At 40.7% G+C, this 16,292-nt stretch overlaps 2 protein-coding genes across 2 annotated transcripts in view; one reads left to right on the top strand and one right to left on the bottom strand.

Annotated features, from left to right (window-relative positions):
• Positions 1-16,292, top strand: part of lhfpl2b (LHFPL tetraspan subfamily member 2b) — a 38,838-nt gene that overhangs the window by 6,052 nt on the left and 16,494 nt on the right. The gene's annotated exons all lie outside the window — the stretch shown is intronic.
• LOC130912894 (betaine--homocysteine S-methyltransferase 1-like) overlaps positions 1-16,292 on the bottom strand; it is a 61,939-nt gene that overhangs the window by 44,733 nt on the left and 914 nt on the right. The gene's annotated exons all lie outside the window — the stretch shown is intronic.

The raw sequence follows: 16,292 nt of genomic DNA, 5'->3' as shown, positions 1-16,292 counted from the left end.
TGGAAAAAGTGCTGTGTTTGGTAGTTTGCACATAACTTCGTAGCTGTTTACATCTCATTTTTATCATTGGTAGTGGTTTAGACAGAACAGCTCCTGATTTAGTGCTGGTTTGAACCTGGTTTTGATTATAATAGCTTGCATACATTTTTCAAAACGCATGCTGTTTTTTTTCCTTGACTAAAAACTTTGAATTTGAAAACATTTTGATTATATGTCGACAAAAACTAGACAAAAACATTTTGTATGTTCATCAACAAAAGCTAGACGAAGATAAGACATTTTGAAATGACTAAAATATGACTAAGTCTAAGTATTTCATCCAAAAGACAAAGACAAAAATTAAAAGGGCTGCCATAAACAACACTGGTTGTTAGATAGATTAGTAGGTAGTGGAAGTTGACAGTATTTTCTGCTTTTTCAGACTGAATGGGCAGGGTCATTCCTGCCTTTGTATTCTCGCAATGTGAGGGCTGCTGAATAGGCTTTGTGTGTGACAAAGTTTTGGGGTGGGGGGGGCACTGCCAAGTCGTCACTGGTGACCCGCTGCGCTCGGTGAAAAGGTGAAAGGTTGTGGCGGCTAGTCTTTGAGGATGAAGGAGAGCATTCTGGGCCCTGGTTAGTCTAAGGCAGGGGGCGGTGGTGTTAGTCTGCTTGTGAGGCGCCTTTGTTGGGTTGAGTTGTGGTACCAGATCAAGGCGTCCGCTTTAATTGGCACACATTCATGTATATGCTAATGAGACGTGGGAATGTCTTTTGAAATGACTTTTCATGTGTACGTCACACAAATCGTGTTGCTATGAAACATCACGGTGTGTACTACAGGTTGGCAATGAATGATCAAGTTGCAATGCCAGTGACAGCAACAGATGTCTAATTCATTTGAACTGAGAGTTTATTGATTTCATCTTGATACATGCACTGAAGAGAAGAAAGCGCTCCTATCTCGTTGTACCTTCTGCAATAACAATTTATTTTATTTTATTTTATTCTATTCTGCTAACCTTCCCAGTTCAAATCGATTGCCATTCAAGCACAGTGAGGGAATAAAAACAAATATGTAAATGCTAGAATAGTTTGAATGACATTCCAAATAAAACAGCCTGATCTTTTTATCTGAGGAAAGTGGAAAATAAAATAACATCAACAGTAACTGTTTCGGTTTGACAGTATGGATGATTATGATGGCCTAAAGGGACAGACAACATCCCAGCGGAAAGAATATTGTTTCATAAATTGGAAAAAACACAGAATTTCATTTTTCATTGTGTTTTTTCTTCAATAAATGTTTAATGGCCAGGAAAACTAAATAAAAGCCAGTATTTCCAGGAAGTAGCTGCTCTTAGTGCGATCACAAATGTTATCAACATTGGTACTCTCAGCCAATCAAATGTGAGTATCCCAGATTGCCCACCCTTCCTCATGATGTCAAGAATACTCATCATGTTCTGCAATGTTGGTGACTATAACTGACATCACAAAATCCGCTCCGAAGCAGTCTTTTTTTGTTTTTAAACCTGATTTTCTCCATCGTCAGAGGTCAAAGAAATGTGCTAATTCCATACTTAAATGCTTTGAGTAACCATCTTTCACATGAAGGTCATTTATACTTGGGCTTGCCTGTCCCTTTAAAGTTAAAGTTCTAAAATATATCATATTGGGAGGCAACTAATTAAACAATAGCTTGTGAAAAATGAACCCCCAAAAGACCCTTCCAAACAGGAACACTGTTAGATAACCCTCCTGATGGTTTGTCATAAATTCTGAGTCGTGAGTGGAGAAGTGCAGTCTGTGAGTTTTATCATTCTGAGCTAGCAATCAGGCCAAAATCTGAACTGCTTTCTTCAGGTCACAACTGAAACTCAAATGCTAGGCAAGTGCACCAGAGATCCCACTCTTTGTAATAGTAAGTGAATACGTCAAGTAGGGATGTCCAGATCCAGGTTTTTGCACTTCTGATCCGATACCGATATTGTTTTGCACTTCCGATCCGATACCGATACTGGCCGATACCGATACCGGCCTATCTGGGCATGTATTAAAGTTTAAAGTTATTTAGCCTACTTACTTAGTTGTCAGACTCATGTTGAAAAGGGTTTTAGTACTCTCGATAACAACTAGCCAGCTGAATTAGGTGAGTTTGAATAACACACAATGGTTGGTAACAAGAAAATGACCTGTTTATTCAGTGACAAACACAAAACATTCTAAATAACAAACAGAAATGGCATAGTCAGTCAGTAAAACGTGCAAATAATATTGTAAACTGTTGAAAACCCCACAAACTTCCCAAGCTATTAGATTTTTTTAATGTTTTGTGCATTAGTTACAAAAATTGTATAAAAAGCCTCTCAGGTTTAAATAAACGACTATTTCAGTATCAAGTAACATTTTAAAACAGTAAATAAAATACTCAAGTCCCCATTCTGTATCAGCATCTTTAAACTACATTCAATTAATTAAATTTTGCGAATCAACTGTTAAAGTTGTTAAAATTGCTCCCGTTATTCCATAATTTCCCTTCTGTCTACTTTTGACATGTGAAAGTTTTAAAACTGTTTTGAAGATAGATTCAAGTCTGAAGATTTTGCCGATTTAGAAGTATTTTAGATAAAAAAACTTTCAGAGAAGTGGGAAGTCGGATTTATCCCACCCGGATGGTACCAGTTCCGACCTCAAAGCGTTCCAAGCAAATGTAAACAACAATGATGGCTGATCGCGACGAGGTGCTTTTTTATTTTGGCCATCCAAAGACATTTTGACCTCCAGCGAATCTGCCTTCCTATAAGCGATCAAATAGTAGAGGAAAAACGACGGCTGCGTTATAGCCCACACTGTAAACTGCCTTTTTTTTTTAGTTATATCCTTTGCTGATCGTCAATATAAAATCATAGCACAACAAAGGTGATGTCGGACTTTTTCGGCCTCCGACTAGGAAAATATCATTGGAACGCCACTCGAACTGGGAGGTCCATGTCGCGAAGTCGGAGAAAAAATAACTACCCCGACTTCCAAGTTGTTTCAATCTGACGTCACTGGACAAAATGGCGCTCAAGAAAACGTATTGAATGATAACACAATAATGAAGTAAATCAAGTTTATTTGAGACGCCATGTATTTTTTTCACATACAGTGAATTATCTTTGTTGTGCTATGTGTTTATATTGACGATCAGCAAAGGATGTAACTAAAAAAAGGCAGTTTACAGTGTGGGCAATAACGCAGTCGTCGTTTTTCCTCTACTATTTGTTTGCCTATAAGAAGGCAGGTTCGCCGGAGGTCAAAATGTCTTTGGATGGCAAAAATAAAAAACACCTCGTCGCGATCAGCCATCTTTGTTGTTTACATTTGCTTGGAACGCTTTGAGGTCGGAACTGGTACCATCCGAGTGGGATAAATCCGACTTCCCACTTCTCTGGAATGCAGCATAAAAGTGTTGGATGGTGCGTCTTTATTCCCGAGAGATAATGGCTCGTCATCCAGAATGAATTCTTCGGCATTGACTCTTGTTATTCCCTGGGCTTTGGGACTGTCGAGTGCCAGTTTGTCACGCATAGCAAAAGTTTCTGCCAGTGTTAGTTGCGTAGGACCTTTCTTTTTGTCTTCAGTTTTCTTAACATACTCCTTATATTGTTTATGGTGGTATGTCGCTAAATGCTTGATTAGGTTGGTTGTATTAAAACTTCTTACAGCTTTACCACCACGCTTGACTTTATTGTGGCATATGTTGCACTCTGCCTCTTCGTCTTTGTCGTCCTTCAAAGTGAAATAATCCCACACAGCTGAGATTTTTACCGATGAAGTCTCTCGGTAATGACGGTAATGTAGTGCGTTGAAGGTGTGCCGTAAAATGCGGACCGGATTTTAGGGAAACCGAAGCAAAAACTGGAATGGAATATGTATACCGGTGCGCTGGAAAACCTGGACCGAATTTTCAAAAAAACTGGATCGGAAGTCTGGATCGGAATTTCTCCGTGTCGGCAGATCCGATACCGATGCGCATTTTTTTGCCCATATCGGCGTCCGATCTGATCCAAATATCGGATCGGGACATCTCTGACGTCAAGTAAAAAATTCTCCAACTGTTTTGTTAACTCATTGGCTGCCATTGACAGTGATAGACATCCAATCTGTTTGAAGTATGAGAGGCTGGCAGCAAATACAGTATTGGCCCGAATATAAGACAGTGTTTTTTGCATTGAAATAAGACTGAAAAAGTGGGGGTCGTCTTATATTCGCGGTCTAGAGGTTATACCCATTCACGACGCTAGATGGCGCCAGATATCATTGAAGCTATGTTCTGTCATGACAGATCTCAGCTACTCTCAAGTTTAACCAGTTTGCAGTACTGGTATTTTATTGCAATGTTTTTCCTTATTCAGTGCATCACATCGATACAATGTGATGGACTGTCTCCGGAGCATCTTTGCACAGCCTGCACCTCGGGTTTGATCTGCTCTGGTAGATCTTTGCCTCTGCGGCCTTTGTACTTAGGGCCTGTTCTTGTGCAGCCATAATTGGAGCCTCTGTGCTGTCTGTCAGTCCAGCTTACTCTAGCCACTGGTAGGATTTCTTGATGTCAGCCACTTCTTCAACTTGCCGGTGGTACATTCTGTGGAATCCAGGCTGTTTGCTCCTCCACTTCTGCACTCTCATGGGGTCTCTGCTGCCTGAGGCATTGGCTTAGCAGTTATCTTTCGGAGCAATCTTCTTGATGTATTCCAGGGTTTTCGATGTTTCGACCCACAGTAATCATAACCCAGATAGAAACCTGGAGCCCACGGCCAATACCAAAGCTGAGCTGCCAAGTTCCTTTAAAAGATCTGCTACTTGATGTGAATGATGCTCTGACGACAATAACTACAGGAAACCACAGATACCAATAAGCTAATACACAGCACGACGACGGTAATCCTTGAGATGCTTAGCTACAAGATGGCCTCGGGACATAACAAGCAGTACCAGCCATGGAAGAGACTGTTAGTGGATAAGATAAAAGAAACAGGGAGGAACCAGCAACTGAGGGATGGCACCCATCCAGACGGTATAACCCACGGAAGAACTGTCCTAATCCTGAAGGACCCCCAGAAAGGACCCGTTACATCCAACTACATACCAATAACCAACCCTGCACAACATGGAAGGTCCTATCAGGCATCGTTGCAGCTAACATTAAGATGAAATATATATGCTGTATATATTTCAGGTGTGTAAATCTGTCTGTATTTCACAGCTCAATGTTTAATATCACTGGAGAATTTATTTTACTGTGCATATGCTTTGATTCAGCGTATGAATTTGATGTGTGATGACTGTTCCTTATTGAATCATCACTACAAGGCATGGCTGTCCTTCTTTATAATGTTACTGCTTGTCTGCTGCTGTCATGCTGAAACATGTTGTCTCAATTGGACCCGAAGAATGTAGACTTTGCTCTTGTATTGAATAGGAAACTGTTTACAAACAGAGCTCGCATTGTATTGTTCGTAACGGACTGTTGTTATTCTCTCTCAGAAGTCTGAGTTAAGGGAAGGACTGGCAGTTTGTAAAGAGTGGGGACTGCCGATGAGAAGAGCCTGTATGTTGCTGTAGCAGATGTTTTATCAGATTCAGAACAGTAGGTTTTTACGGAAAGTCCAGCAAAGGACAATAATGAATGCTTTTCTAGATGGAAAGAATGTTTTTCAAAGGTGATTAAAACCAACTTTGTACTTGTTTGTATGCAGATAGTTGGGTATCTGGAATGTCTGCTCACCCCCTGAAGTGTGAAATTGAATTTTCCACAAATGAAAATAGACCCCTGTCGATAACTTAGCAGAAACTGTGTAGGTGATGAGAGTCAGGCGAACCTGTTAAAATTAGTTGTGCTATAACTGACCCTTCTTTTTAACCCATTTTTTATTATGTCAGGCAGCACGGAAATTTTTCCCTATCTTTCTCTCCATTTACATGAACATGTTTGTAATGCAGAGAGGAACTATTTGGCTATGGGTGTGTGCTGTGATCATTTTACTTCCTCTCTACCCTAGCACTCAATATGCTAAGGTCATTCTGACCTGATAGCTAAATGTGGACAATAGGAAGTGGTTCGAAGATGGTCTGTCTGACAAATATTTTTTTCTTATTCTATTGCCTGTTGGAGTTGTCGAACAAACTGTGGTGTTTTGAGTCACACTCCTTTTGATACAAAAAGAAAATTATGTCCACAAATATATTTGAGTCACTCTGTGTCAGTGATCTAAGATGTTGAAGCAGCCTCTGGTGTGGTTTTGGTTTGAGGCACTTAGGCCCAGATGGAAGACGGACAGATGTGTTGTTGGTTTCAACTTGACACTCTTCCAAAAACGGGAAAATTTTTGCCCTGCACAGATCATTAAAGCGTTTTAGGTTGAGCATGGTACACTCGTAAATAATAATCCTTTTCATTTGGAGACGAACACTTAATTCCAATTCAAATGGATTGGACGGCTACCGCTGTTAAACACTCCTCTTCACACAGCATTATTTAAAAAAACAACAACTTTAGGTTAGTAGGTTTTGAAATTGCTCATGTTGTGCCGCCACACCATGCTTTATTATGCAAGGGCCTGTCATTCCTGCCCTCATCTTTCTCCACGCCCACTAATATCGGGAGCGATGAGGAGGGAGGCAAGTTTGTTTCGAGTTTCCTTGAATTTCCTGGTTCTAAACTAAGTTGCACCAAGCGTACAGTGTTACATTTTTTAAATGTATACATGCGCATTTCCTGTGGTTTAGTACAATACTAACTTGACATGACCATTTCCTGTCTTTATCCCTTTTTGTTTATCGTGACCGGGCACTCAGGTTTCTCTCACATCACAAAAATATTGATAGTAGGCTGATTGACCACTTCAAATTGTCCCTAGGTATGAGTGTGTGTTTGTGTCTCCTTGTGCCCTGCGAATGGCTGGCAACCAATTCATAGTAACTGGGATAGGCTCCAGCATAAAATAGTGACGCTTGGTGTCGTTGAAGAACGATTGTAGTCCACATCTCAGAGATGTGTCAAAGTCACCACTAGTGTTGTTTTTGGCAGCCCTTTTCATTTTCGTCGTAGTCTTTTGCACAATATTACTTATTAGTCCTATTTTAGTCATTTCAAAATGTGTTTGTCTTCGCCGAGTTTTTGTTGACGAAAACTCAAGACTGATTTCGTCTAGTTTAGTCCACGGTTACTCAATATTTTAGTCCGTAAAATTAGAAAGTTTCATTCTAAAAATAAATAAAACTAGGCCTGCAAGCAGGACTGAACGGGCCCTCGCAGTTTGGCGCAACTCGGACGCCACGCAAACTCGGACGGCATGCAGGTCGGGGTGGTGGCAGACAGCCCCCCTCTTCATCTCCCAAGTTATGACTGTTCAAAATATGTGGAGAGAGAAAATGATGACAGTCATAATCACTTTCCTTTTGGACCCTTCTGCTTTACCCAAACCTCAATAATTTTCATCAGCCATCTCAACACGTCTTAAAGAGCATACGACACCAGAAAAAAAGTCTTAAATGGCATTATTATGTGAATTAGAATCATATTTTGAGACGATTCGACCATATACAACAATTTAGCAAAGCGCAGATGACGAGAAATTAGTCTTTTAATCTGCCGGTTAGCCACGCCTACAATTATAGGGCTTTAGCGTCCCCAACAGGTGGATGACGTCAGCGGTAGACTAGGCTCATCGGTTTTACTATTCAGCCCATTGAGGGGGAATTGTTCAGAATGAGGAAAACGAGACGAAGAGAGCTGCAAAATGTCATTGTTTCAGTCTCTCTACTCCCAATATTTTTACAGGATATTCTTTTTATCCAAGTATTTTCCCCAATAGCTATATAAATGGCTTGAGAAGGACCAGTCAGCCCGTCGAGGGGGAACTATTCACAATGAGGAAAACGCGACGATGAGAGCGGCAAAATGTCATTGTTTCTGTCTCTTTACTTCAATATTTTTACAGGATATTCTTTTTATCCAAGTATTTTTCCCCAATAGCTATATAAATGGCTTGAGAAGGACCAGTCAGCCCGTCGAGGGGGAACTATTCACAATGAGGAAAACGCGACGAAGAGAGCGGCAAAATGTCATTGTTTCTGTCTCTTTACTTCAATATTTTTACAGGATATTCTTTTTACCCAAGTACTTTCCCCAATTGCTAAATAAATGGCATGGTCATGACAAATAACTTGTGCTAAATGGAATATAAAATAATAAAAATCCATTTATTCAAGACGACATGGCAAAATTACTCCATAATGGTCAAAACAGTCGACTTTACCTTTACTGTCACACTTGCCGAATGATATTTTATGACACCTAAATCGGACATATGTCATTTCCCTTCCCCGGCTTCGGAGAATGTAAACAGACCAGAAGGAGTGACAGCTAGCCGACATGCTAACCCGAACCGAGGGATGTTTCAAAGTCTTCGAAGTGGAAAATCACACATAACTAGCCTGGATTATTTGACATGACGACCCGGTTGTCGAGTTTCTTTGCGGATCGGCAAACCGCCCGGCGGAGAGCAATTTACAATTCGTTCCCTGGAGGAGGGTGGCTGGAATTGTTGTGTAGCTAACGTGCTAACAGCTAACTGCTAATGAGCGTGAGGATAGCTTTTTACATGCCTATCAATGATCAAACGTAAGTAGTCCTTTATTTTAAGGAATTTTATAGTGTTTACTTTGTAATCACTGTATTCGTATTTGACATAATACAAAACAAGATGTTTACTCACTTCCTTGTAAGTCCAATGGTCCCACAGTAAATATCCACGGTGAATGGGAACCTTTTGAAACTCCAAAAAGGCGCATACGCCTCTCCCGCATACAGAATGATTTTTCTGCAGCCGTTTGGCTGGCGTGATGCAAAAAATAAAAGTATTAATCCGCAAAATGAGCTGAATCCTTCGTCCTCATACACAACAGTACACTGTAGCGTGAAGAGGACGTCTTCTACCGTACACGTCACAGCGCCCTCCTCCTCAATGCGAGACCGAAGCCGGAAGTCACTCATTTTCCTGGCGCGGGATTCAAAAAACTAAATAAATATAGCGATCGCTTCCACACACATCCAAGCGGTCCGTATCATTCAGGAGCATAAAATACCGCGTGTATTATGAAATAAACATGCTTTTTCGTGTCACAAGCTCTTTAAGGCTTCCCTTATGCAGGTTTGAGGTTGATTGATTTTTTTTTTCCCTTAGAGGAGGAGTGTGTCCCTTAAAAAAGTGCATTTCCTGTTCCAACTAGGAGGCGCCAGGCACAATTGGTAATATTTCAATCCAGTCCTGTTCAGGCTGGGATACCTCACACACATGCCAGATTTAAAAGAGATTGAACGTTGTATGAGGGAGTTATCAGTCATTATCCGAATTTGGCGTTTAGCCGAAAAAATGGACGACTTTGGCACCTCGCCTAGGTCAGGCCCGTGAATGAAAACACAGCATTTTGATAAATTAAGATTTCATATGTCTCATGAACAGTCTCGCCAATTTTGAGGATGATTAAACTAATTCCCTCCGTGCCAAGGTCTCAAATGTGCACACTGTAAATCGATAAAAATTTCACATTCAATCCAAAATACCCGATTTCCTGTAGGATTTGGAATGTGTGTGCAAGAGACTTTTTGGAGCAGTTTTGCACAAGGTTTTGACTCTCCAAATTTCATCACTCTATGTTTAAAAAACCTAAATGGAGAGGCCTTTTTGAAAAATTCAAGGGGGCGCCACTGAGCCATTTTGCTACATTTTTTCGTAACATTGCAAGATTATCGAACGTTATCCAAAGCCGCATGTATGTGCAAATTTTGGTGAGTTTTTGTGCATATTCAAGCCTCCAAATGTAAACTCCTACTGTGAACCCATGAAAATTTCACATTCGATCCAAAATACCCGATTTCCTGTTGGATTTGGAATACGGGTGCAAGAGACTTTTTGGAGCAGTTTTGCATAAGGTATCTACTCCCCAAATTTCCTCGCTCTATGTTGAAAAAACCCAATAGGAAAGGCCTGTTTTAAAACTTCTTTCTGTCGCCACTAGTTGGCACTGTAGAGTTGATGCAAATGACCCCTACAAGAACCTTCAGGGTATGACTCTCAATAAACACGGAAAGTTTGGCGCAGATATGTTGTATATCTGCCGAGTTATGACTGTTCAAAGTTTTTGGCGAGACAAATTGTTGACAGTCATTTTCACTTCCAGTTTGGACCTCTCCGCTTCAACGAAACCTCAATATTTTTCATCAGGCACCTGAACATGTCTTGAGGCTCCCCTGAAACAGGTTTCAGGTCAATAGATTTTTTTCCCTTGGAGGAGGAGCCTGTCTCGTAAAGAAGGCCATTTCCTGTCCCCACTAGGGGGCGCCAGGCCTAATGGGTAATATTTCAATGCAGTTGTGTTCAGGCTGGGATATCTCATATACATGCTAGAAATTAAAAAGATTGAACGTTGTATCACGGAGTTTTTAATCATTTTCTGAATTTGGTGTTTTGCCCAAAAATGGCCAACTTTGGGACCACGCCCAGAACAGACCCTTGAATGAAAACTCACCATTTTGAAAACTTAAGATCTCATATGTCTCCTGAATAGTCTGACCAATTTTGAAGACGATCCAACTATTTCCTTCAGCGACAAGGTCTGAAATGTAAATCGATAAAATTTCACATTTGATCCAAAATTTCTGGCTTCCTGTTGGGTTTGGAATATGGGTGCAAGAGACTTTTTGGAGCAGTTTTGCACAATGTATCGACTCCCCAAATTTCATCGTTCTACGTTGAAAAAAACTAATAGGAGAGGCCTTTTTGAAAATTTCAAGGGGGCGCCACTGAGCCATTTTGTTATTTTTTTTCGTAGATTATCAAAATTTACGCAAAGTTGAGTGTATGTGCAAAGTTTAATGAGTTTTCGTGCATGTTCAGGCCTCCAAATGTAAACTGGTCTGAAATGTAAATCGATAAAATTTCACATTTGATCCAAAATACCCGATTTCCTGCTTTTTTGAGCAGTTAGGCATAAGGTATCTACTCCCCAAATTTCATCGCTCTACGTTGAAAACCTGAGAGGAGAGGCCTTTTTGAAAATTTTAAGGGTCAAGGGTGCGCCACTGAGCCATTTTTTGATATTTTTTCGTAACGACGCAAGATTATCGAAATTTACACGAAGCCGCACGTATGTGCAAATTTTGGTGACTTTTCGTGCATGTTCAGGCCTCCAAATTGGCCATTTTCATTTGCCCTGAAAAAAAAAAAAAAAAAAAAAATCCTTTGCAAAACAATAGGGCCTTCGCACGCCTAGTGCTCGGGCCCTAAAAAGGCTTTAATTATTTCGAACTACTGGTGCACGATAATTATTGGTCCGATAATTATCGGTCTGATAATAGGAATTATGACGTCATCCCGATAAATCCAATAACATTATTAATAGGACCAATAATATGTATTGTGATGGTTTACAGTTTACAGTGACTTTACACACTAGTATAGGAAAGCAGTTGACCATTTGCAGGGCATTGCTCCCACCTGCTGGTCAGAATAATTCGTTGCATCTATTTTTTCTGTCACAGTAGTTTTGTTCACATTACAAGCTCATTCACATACACATTGCGGTGTCTAGCGGTCGCATTGACAATTGTGAATGCTTTCTGTTACGTTTCCGCCTTGGAAATATGTAAGTATTTTATGTTTACTAAAACATATGGATGTGCACCATACGTTTACTTCTGTGGTGAAGGGTCATATGTAAAGAACTTAATAAGTTGTTGTGTTATAGAAGTCAGCCAATGCTTTAGTAGCTCAAGCTAGTGTATTATGCTATACATATAATAGTTGTGTATACAAGTGTATTGTGCAGTTTGTTGTATACTGAGTATTGAATATGTGTATTTCTGTTGTACTTTCACATTATTAAGACGAGTGTCTTCCCATGAAGCAAGAAAAGACCAAGCCTTGTGGTTTATGGAAGTGCATTCATTTTTAGCTGGCTGCCGGGCAGTGCAGAAGTGAAACAAACTGTTTTGTTCAGAATGTCATTATGAAAAATCTGGTGAGATCAAAGGAAAATCTATGTTGAATCCACCACTAGTTTTTTTTTTTTTTTTAAACCTCCAGGTGTTCAAAAACTCAGGTTATACATTAAAAAAAAAAAAAAAAAATTATTATCGGTTATCGATATCTGTATCGGCTTTGAGGAGCAAGAAGTTATCGATATCGGTATCGGTTTCAAAAAATGGATATCCTGCACCCCTATTTCGAACAAATATTGACAGACAAGCACATATTGTACAAGCATCTACAAATCTATCACGTGATTATACACACTCAGCAGGAAAACAGTACATTATTTTTAATTAATTATACCCACCTGGATGCCACGAACTGTATGTAAAAAAAGTTGTCAGAGAGTTTAAGAGGACGCTGGCCGTGAGCAATAGCCTAATTCTAACGCGAACATGAATGCTATGCTAACGCTCCGAGTTACATTGAGTATGTGATGATCACTCAGCACAGACCTTTTAAGGCTAAAGCAACATATTCTGTGTTGCCAAGAGAAGACAAATCATACCGTGTGTGTCTCAAAACAAGCATTGGGGAGAATGGAAAAGACACAAGTGGGTCAGTTAGGGGGTCGCAGCACGTCACATGAGTGACACAACCAGACACTGTACGATGCAGGCTAAATACACAGAAATGTCACACGTGTGACGGAAACTATGGCGCATTTTCGTCTCGTCCTCGTCTCGTCAGATGAAAACTGACATTTGTGTCGTTATGTTTTAGTCTCCCGAGACACGTTTTAAGCTCGTTATCATCTCGTCATTGTCATGAAAAAATTGGACGTCTACAAAATATTTCGTTATAGTCATCGTTGACGAAAACAACACTGGTCACCACACACATTGCCAACATCCACAAGCTTCCTAAGACTCACCCACTCTACTACAATTCTACAGTTGTCATTTAAAACTGCATATTCCTTATTATGAGCATATTGTTGTCAACATTTCCCAGAGCTAAAATGTGATATTGTTATTATAAAGTACATCACAGGAGGTTTGTCTTTCATAGCAATGTTCATGTTGGCCCACTGACTTCTGCCTGCTGTGAGGGCGCCGGAGGCCATGCTGCATGCATATGAGGTTGTGCATTCGAGTCCAGGCTTGTATCACGGCGGGTGTGTGAGAAAGGGCAGGGCTACTTCGCACGTCTTGCATTGGTCTCCAGTGTTTCCCACAGGATTTTAGGAGACTGTGGTGGGAGGGTCTCTGACCCTCGGGGTAGGGTGTGTATGTACATTTTCAAGCCTGGTGTATCTCTTTAGGGCATTTTGAGACCACTGAATGTAATATAAATTGCTGTATGCGGTGTCGCCGGATCGCGCCAAATGCAGCAGAATGCAGCAGACAGTAGTCCCGTAGCCTGGTACACCAGACTCAGCGGCAATATGTTGCAATCCGCGGTAAATTCGGTTTTACATGACCAAAAACACATCGAGTCGCTAAAACCAACAGTCTGTCTCGCGCTAGCCATGTTGAATATGTTGAAATGTCTCTCGCTAGTTTCTTGTCGCTTAACCGACGTCGCGTCAGCCTGTCGCTGATTGGTCCGCTCCACTGTCTATTTGCTGTGGCTGGCTCCGCCCTGGAAATTTTTTTCTGCTGAATGGTGGCCAGACTCATACTCTCAGAGCCAGGCTTGAAAATGGGTCAGGGGTTAAAAAGGTGAGAAGGGTGTGGAGGAAATATGTTCCAGTACACTGTACACCCCAACAAAATATTGAGCTCTGTCGACCCACACTGTGTTTCAGCAGGGCCGTGCAGAGACCGGTGGAGGGGCGGGTGCTCGTAGATCAAAAGGGGCACATGAACAAGTATTTGATACACCTTAAAACAACATAACTTCAATTTTAACCAGCTTTAGATAATAATTGGCTGCGACTGTGACATACTTTAATTGGGAGGGGGCAACAGTGAATAGAAATCAAAACTGTCATCAACACTTTCTGGCTGTGACTCAGTCAGTCTGCCTCTTTTCTTCCTTCAACCTCTGCATCAAAACTTCCTTCCTCAACTTGTTCATCTGAGAACAAACCACATCAGATGGTCACTGAGCCACCAACAGCACAGTTTTCTTAAAACTATTATTTCATTATTATCCATACTTAACAACACCTAATGATTAATAAAGCAATGACATAAAATCTTATAGAAAAATAACATTGTAATTGTGTTTATAATTGTATTTAATACCCGACTATCCTTGCAAACTTGTTCTTACCAGGTCTGCTATTCACCCAGCTGATGAAGTATCCACTGCCTTTAGCAGCCTCATCTAACTCCTTTTTTGATCCCTCAATCTCCCTTCCCTACGAGGCATGTCTATGTAATGAAATATAAATATTTAAAAAAACAAAAAAACAGACTCCCCGGTGGCTTTTAGTTTTAAAGCTTTCTTAATTTTTTTCTCTTTCAATAACGATGGAGGTAGATTTGTGTTTTTATTATTCAATCAAAAAGCAAAGTTACTTCTATCAAAAACAAAGTTGCTTCAATCAAAATACAGTATATACTTTTAATCCCCAAAAAGTCACTTCAATAAAAAAAAATTGTTTTTGATTGCAAAAATAAATTTGAGACAAAAAAAGCATTTGAAAACTATTTTTCTTGATTGAAACAAATTTTTCCATTGAAGTAATGTTGTTTTGTGTTTGGGCCACATTTTGGCTAGGACATTTGTGTCTTCCCGGTTTTCACTTATTGCGGCGGGTTCTGGTCCCCATTAACCACGAAAAACGAAGGATCCCTGTATTTCTGAAAAGCTTTAAGACGCAGGACTCATTCCCACCACTCGTCGGGCCGGTGTTGTGCCGACACTGGCCGTCAGCTCAAGTCCCAGCCGAAAATAACGCGTCTCAGGCGGACGACGGGAGCGATGCGAGGCGCCCCCTCCATCCGAGAGCATGCCGCTTAATTTGACTCAACAGTGTGTTTCTTCGTATATATTACCGCTAAATACACAAGCTTGGCGCTAATTTAACGGGAGCTATTTTTTTTCATGGGAGATTTGGCTAGCTCTGGCAGTGTTCAACGCAAGCTGCAACTAATGGCAGTAACTTTTTTATATTTGCAAAATGTGAAAACGATTGAAACCATTACTCACCAAATTCAATCTGCTGGCAAATACAGGCAAGTGTGTATGCTGCGCTCTGGTCTGCTCCGGTGTGGATAAGGCCTGCTTTTTCTTTTCGCAGCTTTGCAATGCAACCAAAGACTCTCCGAGCACGCCATGTAGATGTAAGGATTGCGCGCGTTTGGAATAATGGAACGCAGCTTGGGCCGATGATTGGTTCTCGTCAGTGAAGCATCTAGAAGGATTTGCTGACTGTCCAAGTGTCACTTTTTTAAATAACCGATTTCTTAAGTGCTCAGTTTACGTACTAAGTTAATCACATGATGATAATAATAATAATAATTAAATAACCCCCCCCCCCAAAATAATTTCTCCTCGGATCTACGCAATTCACGTAGGTCGCCCTTTTTGACTTCAAAACGGCGAATATCGCCGAAAGGTGAGAGATTTTCATGCCTGCATAGCACAGCTATGATGAGTCTGGTGTACCAGGCTAGTAGTCCCGTCTATGAGCGCGACCTGTTGGCGCATGTGTCTGTGTGTGTGCACGCATGCGCGCGCTCTCGCTCGCGCGGATAGTAGAGTGGAGTGGGCTACAGCTGTGTAATCGGCTGACTGACGCATCTGATTATTATCTTTTTTTTTTTTTTTTCCGGCGTGGGGGCAAATGAGACTGTGGCAGCCCGCCACAGTCTCGTTCATTGGTGGGAAACACTGGTCTCTATGGCTGTCAAGTGACTTTATAAGCTTAAATCAACATCAGTCACTCAAGTTGGGGAAAGATATTGCACTCTCTGTAATATTGCAGTATGCATACACAGATGTGATAGAAATCACTAAGCATCACATGTTTAACTGCTCCCTAAGTTTCTTAGTTTGTAACAGGTAGATAGATGCTCCAAGTGATGCTTTGCCAGGTTTTATTTTGTTTGGGAATCTCCACTGAACCTCTTCTAAAATATCTAGGAATACAGATAATACAAGCAATATTTTTAGCGATAGAATAAAAACATCCACATGTGACCTTTGTGTTTTCTGATTCAGATTTACGACAGAAAACTTTCTAACATCATCCTACAAAACGTCTGGGTAGCTCACGATATGATACGATATGCGACACACGGCTCATGATAACAATGAGGTCACGATATGGCGATACGA

The sequence above is a fragment of the Corythoichthys intestinalis genome, chromosome 3 (genome assembly GCF_030265065.1).
Source record: "Corythoichthys intestinalis isolate RoL2023-P3 chromosome 3, ASM3026506v1, whole genome shotgun sequence".
NCBI classification, from domain to species: domain Eukaryota; kingdom Metazoa; phylum Chordata; class Actinopteri; order Syngnathiformes; family Syngnathidae; genus Corythoichthys; species Corythoichthys intestinalis.
The sequence above is the reverse complement of the archived record's forward strand: the minus strand, read 5'-3'. Positions and strand labels throughout refer to the sequence as shown.